The sequence below is a fragment of the Leptonychotes weddellii genome, chromosome 15 (genome assembly GCF_054177405.1).
Source record: "Leptonychotes weddellii isolate Sample4059 chromosome 15, ASM5417740v2, whole genome shotgun sequence".
NCBI classification, from domain to species: Eukaryota; Metazoa; Chordata; class Mammalia; order Carnivora; family Phocidae; genus Leptonychotes; species Leptonychotes weddellii.
This window is the reverse complement of record NC_138383.1, coordinates 7739778-7745617: the sequence shown is the minus strand read 5'-3', so window position 1 is coordinate 7745617 and position 5840 is coordinate 7739778. Positions and strand designations below refer to the sequence as shown.

The 5840-nt window shown below is 50.9% G+C and overlaps 1 long non-coding RNA gene across 1 annotated transcript; it reads right to left on the bottom strand.

The window, feature by feature from the left end:
* Positions 1-595: 595 nt before the first annotated feature.
* On the bottom strand, positions 596-5749 carry LOC145717290 (uncharacterized). The gene is made up of 2 exons (XR_014140407.1): positions 3391-5749; positions 596-878 (listed from the first exon to the last, which is right to left on the bottom strand). It is a non-coding gene; the product is annotated as an uncharacterized LOC145717290 (long non-coding RNA).
* Between the last annotated feature and the right edge of the window lie 91 nt (positions 5750-5840).

Here is a 5840-nt window from a genome sequence, read left to right as displayed (position 1 = left end):
CATGCAGACAGTGGGGTGGGGAGTGAAGAAAGCCAGAAGTTGAAGTGATGACAGCAGGAGGGCTGCAGACTTGGCACAGCTGATAGTTGGTTCAAGATTTCCACTCTCTGTCATCCAAGTGGCTGGAGGCACCCAGAGTCCTAGGTCTGTTGTCAGGTTTTCCTCTGGTCACTGTGCTGGAAGGTTGACCGCACATTAGTTGCATCCTAAGCCACGTTCAAAGGGGTGCAAAGAGATGTTTTTTGGGCTTGGTTTTGTAGACAGACAAACTGAGCCCTCGGTGAGAGCACACGATGCATTTGTATGTACACTTGGGTACGATATAAAGCTTTGCAATTTCCCCTCTTAGGATTGGAATCCTTCCCACTCACCTTGTCCTTCTCACTCACGTTGGCATAGACACAGGTCATCGCGGTATGGGTGGTCTTTCTCCCCACTCCCTCCTCTCTTGCCCCGCCCCAACTCCGGCTGTGTGTTTCCAATGGGGACACCTGCCCTAAACCGCTGTGGATATTGGACGCTTGTCTGGGGGCAGGAACAGCATCCCAGAGCAGCCTGGACATCAGACCCAGTGACGTGACAGGAGGCTATAAAATCAAAGTGACATTCCAGGGCTCTTTATTACCTTGTCCCTTTTCCCTAATCAAATGTCGCCAAATCAAATGTCAAGTTGAGAACAACCAAGTGAGAACGGCCCCAGTGGAAAGAAAAAGCAGTCACTGGGGGCTTCTCCCGAAGTCCTCTGCCAGCTTCTGGGGTTGATTCCTCTGACTCGGCTCGGCCTGACTGTCCAATTTTCTCCTAACTCTGAATCCAGGCTGTGAGTCCAGGAGAACAGGCACTGTCATGGGCCAGCTTTCCATCAAGACTCCACCATCCTGGCAAATTACATAGTGATAAGGGAAGAGAGGAGAACAAGGAGATGTTGCTTTAAAAAAAAAAAAAAAATTAGAAGCCCCAGTAGCTTATTTTACCCATAAAATGTCTCTCACACCCTCGCTAAGACAGAAAATATTTACACCAAACCCTCACGCTCTGCATTAGGCTGCCTGCCTAGGACTTGTTTTCCTGTTCAAGACTATAATGCAGGTCTTACTCTGATTTGCCCCGGACGGAGGCATTTGATTCCTGTTTCGTCCAGAATAAGGGCATGCTGAAGGCCCATTATGAGTTGTACTATTGCACACCAGGCCCTCTTTTTTTTATTAAATCTTATTCAATAAACAAATATTGGGAGCAGCAGCGTGTATTGAAAGCCCACAGGATTAGAAGTAATTCATGCAGCCTGCTTTTTAGGCATTTTTTTTTTTTTTTGCCACAGAAGAGAGGCCCCAGTTTGAAATACAGTTCCGTTACTTCCCAGCTGTGTGAATTACTTAATCTCCCCAGCCTTATCTTTCCTCTATTTGAAGGAAAAAAAAAAAAGAACAGTGTGGGGGTGGGAGGCCCAATGATATTCGTCACGCCAAGTTGCAGAGTCGGAATGAGAGCCCGCATGTGAGCGCCCAGGGTAGGACAGAACATTTCCCTCTTCCCTTCTTTGAGCAAGGAATGGTGCTAATAACTCTGAGAGAAGTGGGGAGGAACGGAACATGGCCCTACCACCTCCCCGCACACCACGAGTGTTGGATCTTTAGGGGGCAAGATTTATGGGCACAGGTTATTTGAAAGGTGGGGTATGCCAGGAAGGGTTGTGGAATGTGCTGTGAGAACAGAGAAGAGGGAGAGAGTCTTTCTAGCCAGTAGAATCAGTAGCCTCTGGGGTCGGGGGGTGACATTTCAGTTGAGCCTTAAGGGACAGGGAGGGAGATGCCAGAGACGCTTCTGGGCCAGGGACCTGCCAGAGCACAGGCTAGAGACAGAAATGGACAAAGCATTTCAGGCAATGATGATGCATTCCGGGGTTGCTCGGTCAGGAACACGAGAGCCCAGAAAGAAGGGTAGGCTGAAATCACCGAGGAGGCCAGATCACTAGGGACCCATGAGCGCTGTGCTGAGACCCCGAGTTATTATGGGGGCCATGAGATTTCGAACCCAGGAAACTGCATCATCAGAATGTCACGCTGACAGGATGAGCCTGCATCTCTATCTGCCCAGGACAGTCCGGCTGTGTAATTATTAATGCGTTCGGATGATGAATGATGTACCACCTGAATTTTTCACCTTGCTGTCAATGGGAGAAAGATACTGGGGCAGAAAGAGGCTAGCCCCGAAGAGATCCCTTCAAAAGCCACTTCGAGTATCCGGGTAGGACATGAGAGTCTCCAAAGACAGAGAACCAACAGGAACAGAAAGAAAGAAACAGATCAATGACCCCCTCTGAAGGTAGGGTCAACAAGACCTATGCACTGGGAGAGGAGAGAAGGAGAGAGCACGGGCGGTGGCTGGTGTTTTTAGTGTTAGGTGAGTTGAATCAGTGGGTGAGCCACACACTCTGTGGAGAGGGATCAGCAAGGAGCTGGAAATGCGAATCCGGAGTACAGCAGAGGTACAGAGCTGGAGACCTGGGTCTGGCAGACTCGTGGGTAAAATGGTGGCTGAAGAAGGAGTGGGGGAGACCACCCAGGAAGAGGACAAACAGGATGACACTCGGAGCTCCCTGACAGATGATAATGAGTCATGAGCAAAAGAGATGAGGAACCAGGCAGAAACAGAATCATGGGTGCCCGGGGAGAAGAGAGTTTGGGGGATGGCCGTTTGCATCCACAGAGCCAGACGTTCCCAAAGGAGTGAGTAGGCTGGCGAAGGGCCATCAGAAAGACCTCTGAAAGCTCCATTTCGCCGGAGCATCGGGGGCATGAGGCAAACTGCAGTGGGCTGAGGAGGGAGTGGGAGGCCAGGAAGTGGTGTCAACAAGCATAGACGATTCTTTGGATGGATCTGTTAGTGAAAAGAAGCAAAGAGATGGGACTGTGGTTTGAGGGAGTAATCAAGAGAAGGCCAGCACCGGAGGAAGTTAAATGGAACCTGAGCGCATCTGTGCACCAAGATGAGAGGGAGTGGCTCATGAGGAATCCGATAGAAGCAGATGGTTCCTGCTGCAGTGGAGAGGGGACAATAGACAAGAGGCCGGACTCCCCATCATCGAGGAGCCCGGGGGGAAGTGCAGCTGTGATAGGACAGGGGCTGTTAAGTTGAGGGAGTGAATGGTGGTAATGGTGTGGTCCCAGTAGAGGTGGCCCTCATTTGTCACAATTCGCGACACTTAATAGCGACTATGACTTGTTGACATGCAAGTTCCGAGCATTAATTGAAACCTCGCCAGCACCCATTTTACAGGTGGGGAAACTGAGGCTGAGGGAGGCGGAGTCAACTGCCCGTGAGCAACTGTGGAGGTAGCAGAGCCCCGACTGGAACCCAGGTCCTCCCTGATGGCACAGCCGGACTCACAGGCCGCCCGGAGTCCATCCGTATAGACCGGTGGCTTCATCCTCTTGGTAGAGCCGGAGGTGAAGTCATCCGCTGTGAATGATGGGGGTGGATTTGGAGGCCCAAGGAGGGAGGAGAAGAGTTGAAACAGCTGCTATGAAGAATGCAATGGGGATGGGCCCAGGGAGAGAGAGGGCACGGACAGCTTCCCAGAGGTGCTGATAGCTTCCAGGAGATTCCATCTTGTTCTTATCGCCCTCACTCCCAGCCCCATTTCCTGCCCAGAACTTGCCCCACAAGCTCCTCATTTCTTTTGTTGTCCTCTCTCGGCTCATCCTTCCCTCCAGGGAGGTAAGAGTCACGTGGGCCGAGTAGAACGGGGTCAAAGATCCTTCCCACCCCTGGGAGGCTTGTTGGTGATGAGCAGCAGGGAATGGAGCCGGGGAGGCAATCCTGAGCTCTGAAAGGTTTAAGAAAGCAGTGCATTCAGCGGGCAATAATGATTGCAGATGGAATGGCTGGGAGCCACAGTCCAGCTGCTTGGGCCCCGCCTGTAGAGGAAGAGAGCTGAGTCAAAGAACTTCAGCCAGGTAAGCTGGCCATCACCTCCTTCTATTCCAGCAACAGGCCCGTCCATCCCAGGAGGCCTCTTTCTACTGAAGGTGTACTCATTTTAGTTAGCGATCAAGGAAGAAGCCTCCTGCGTGTGAGCTCAGAGCTTAAACTGTTCCCTCCGAGGCACTGGTTTGACCACTTTGAGAACAGTAACAGACCGAACCTGGCCCTCCGTCTTTGGGAGGACTGCATCGAACTATTAACTAAAGGTGTTGGCCCCAGGGACAGGCCTGAAGACACAGGGTTATTGCTTGTTGGACGTGGCCCACCAGCTCGAACACAACTATGAAGGCATTGGTGGAATTAATAAAATCCATACGGGCCTGGAGTCTAGAAGAAGCTGGGCTCAGTTCAAATTTCCATAAAAGCGGCTAACAGGACCGGGGAATTGGCATTGAATTCTAGAAGTGTGCTGGCTTCCTGCCTCCCAAACGTCATTTTCAACACACTGGGAATCAGGATAGAAAAATCTGTGGGCTTGGAAGATTCCAGAAGCTTTTATTAGAATCTCCTCAGGGCTGTCGTTTCCACGGGGCTAGAAACTCCCTTGCAGGCGGGTCATCATAGAGGATCCTTTAAAAACAGAGAAAAAGCACGGGGAAAATGACCTCAAGCTTCCGTGCGGGCTAAAGGGGAGTCATTTGAGGGGATACAAGCAAGGAGTGCTCCAATTTATATTTGAGTGCAGCTACTTGTGGGATGGGGCAAGGGAGGGGGGCGCTGGGGTTCTTCCTGGAGAACTGGGCTGAATGTTTGTGTATTCGGAGTGCATGGGCAAATGATGGAGAAGCAGTGATCCGCGTGTGTGAGTGTGTGTGTGTGTGTGTGTGTGTGTGCACGCACATGCACGCGCCCACAGACACCCCAGGCTTGGGAAGAGGTGCCTACCATCATGCAGCCCAAGGTAAAATAAAGCTGGTGCCTCCTCATAGCCCCAGTTTAAACTGGATTCCCCTCCCACCGGCCGGAGAGTCTCCTGAAAGCCCCGGCCACGTCTCTGACCCTCCCCCAGATTACCATCTTTCCCTAAAGTCGCCCTGAAAAGAAACCCAGGGGCAACAAACCCCTCCCTCTCGCACCCGTTCCAACATGTCTCTAATTAATGCAGGAGAAAATTAATTACAGAGGGATTTTCAAGACCTCGGCATCTAATGGTCAGCCCAGCCGCCCCCCCAACCACCTCCCCAGGGCCAACTGCGGGCCCCCATTGGTTGTGCCACCCTCCCTCCTCCCCAGCCCCGTGCACAATACCACAGGCTAATTAGGCCGGGAAGGAGTTTCTTGGCAAAGGGGGCTGAGCGCTAGGTCAGTACCTTGAACAACCCAGAAGAAAAACAAAACAGCATTAAAAGAAAAAAAAAAAAGAAAGAAAGGGGGGGAAAAAAAAAACACCCTGCTAATCCCAAGCGCATTTCCGCCAAATATTCTCCTTTTCAAGTGTTTTCTTCCTGGTAAACAAAATGCTGTTGCTGGCTCTGCAGATTTTAGGACACGGTTGCTTAGTAATATTGGGGAAAACACCAAGTCCTCACCTCAGCCCCATTTGTTTCTCTTCTGTCTTGCTCACTTCACTGAGAGGCCCTGACATTCCCACATCACGAGGGACTGCCTGTTTTGTAAAGAAGAGCTGGCTTTTCTTTACTCCTTTCTCTTTTCCCATTCCTTCCTTCCTTCTTTCCTTTCTTCCTTCCTTCCTCCCTCCCTCTCTCCCTTCCTCCCTCTCTCCCTCTTTCTTTCTCTCTCTTCCTTCCTTCCTTCCTCCCACCCTCCCCCTTTCTTTTTCTTTTTCTTTCTTTCTTTCTTTCTTTTTCTTTCTTTCTTTTCTTTCTTTCTTTCTTTTTCTTTCTTCCCTCCTT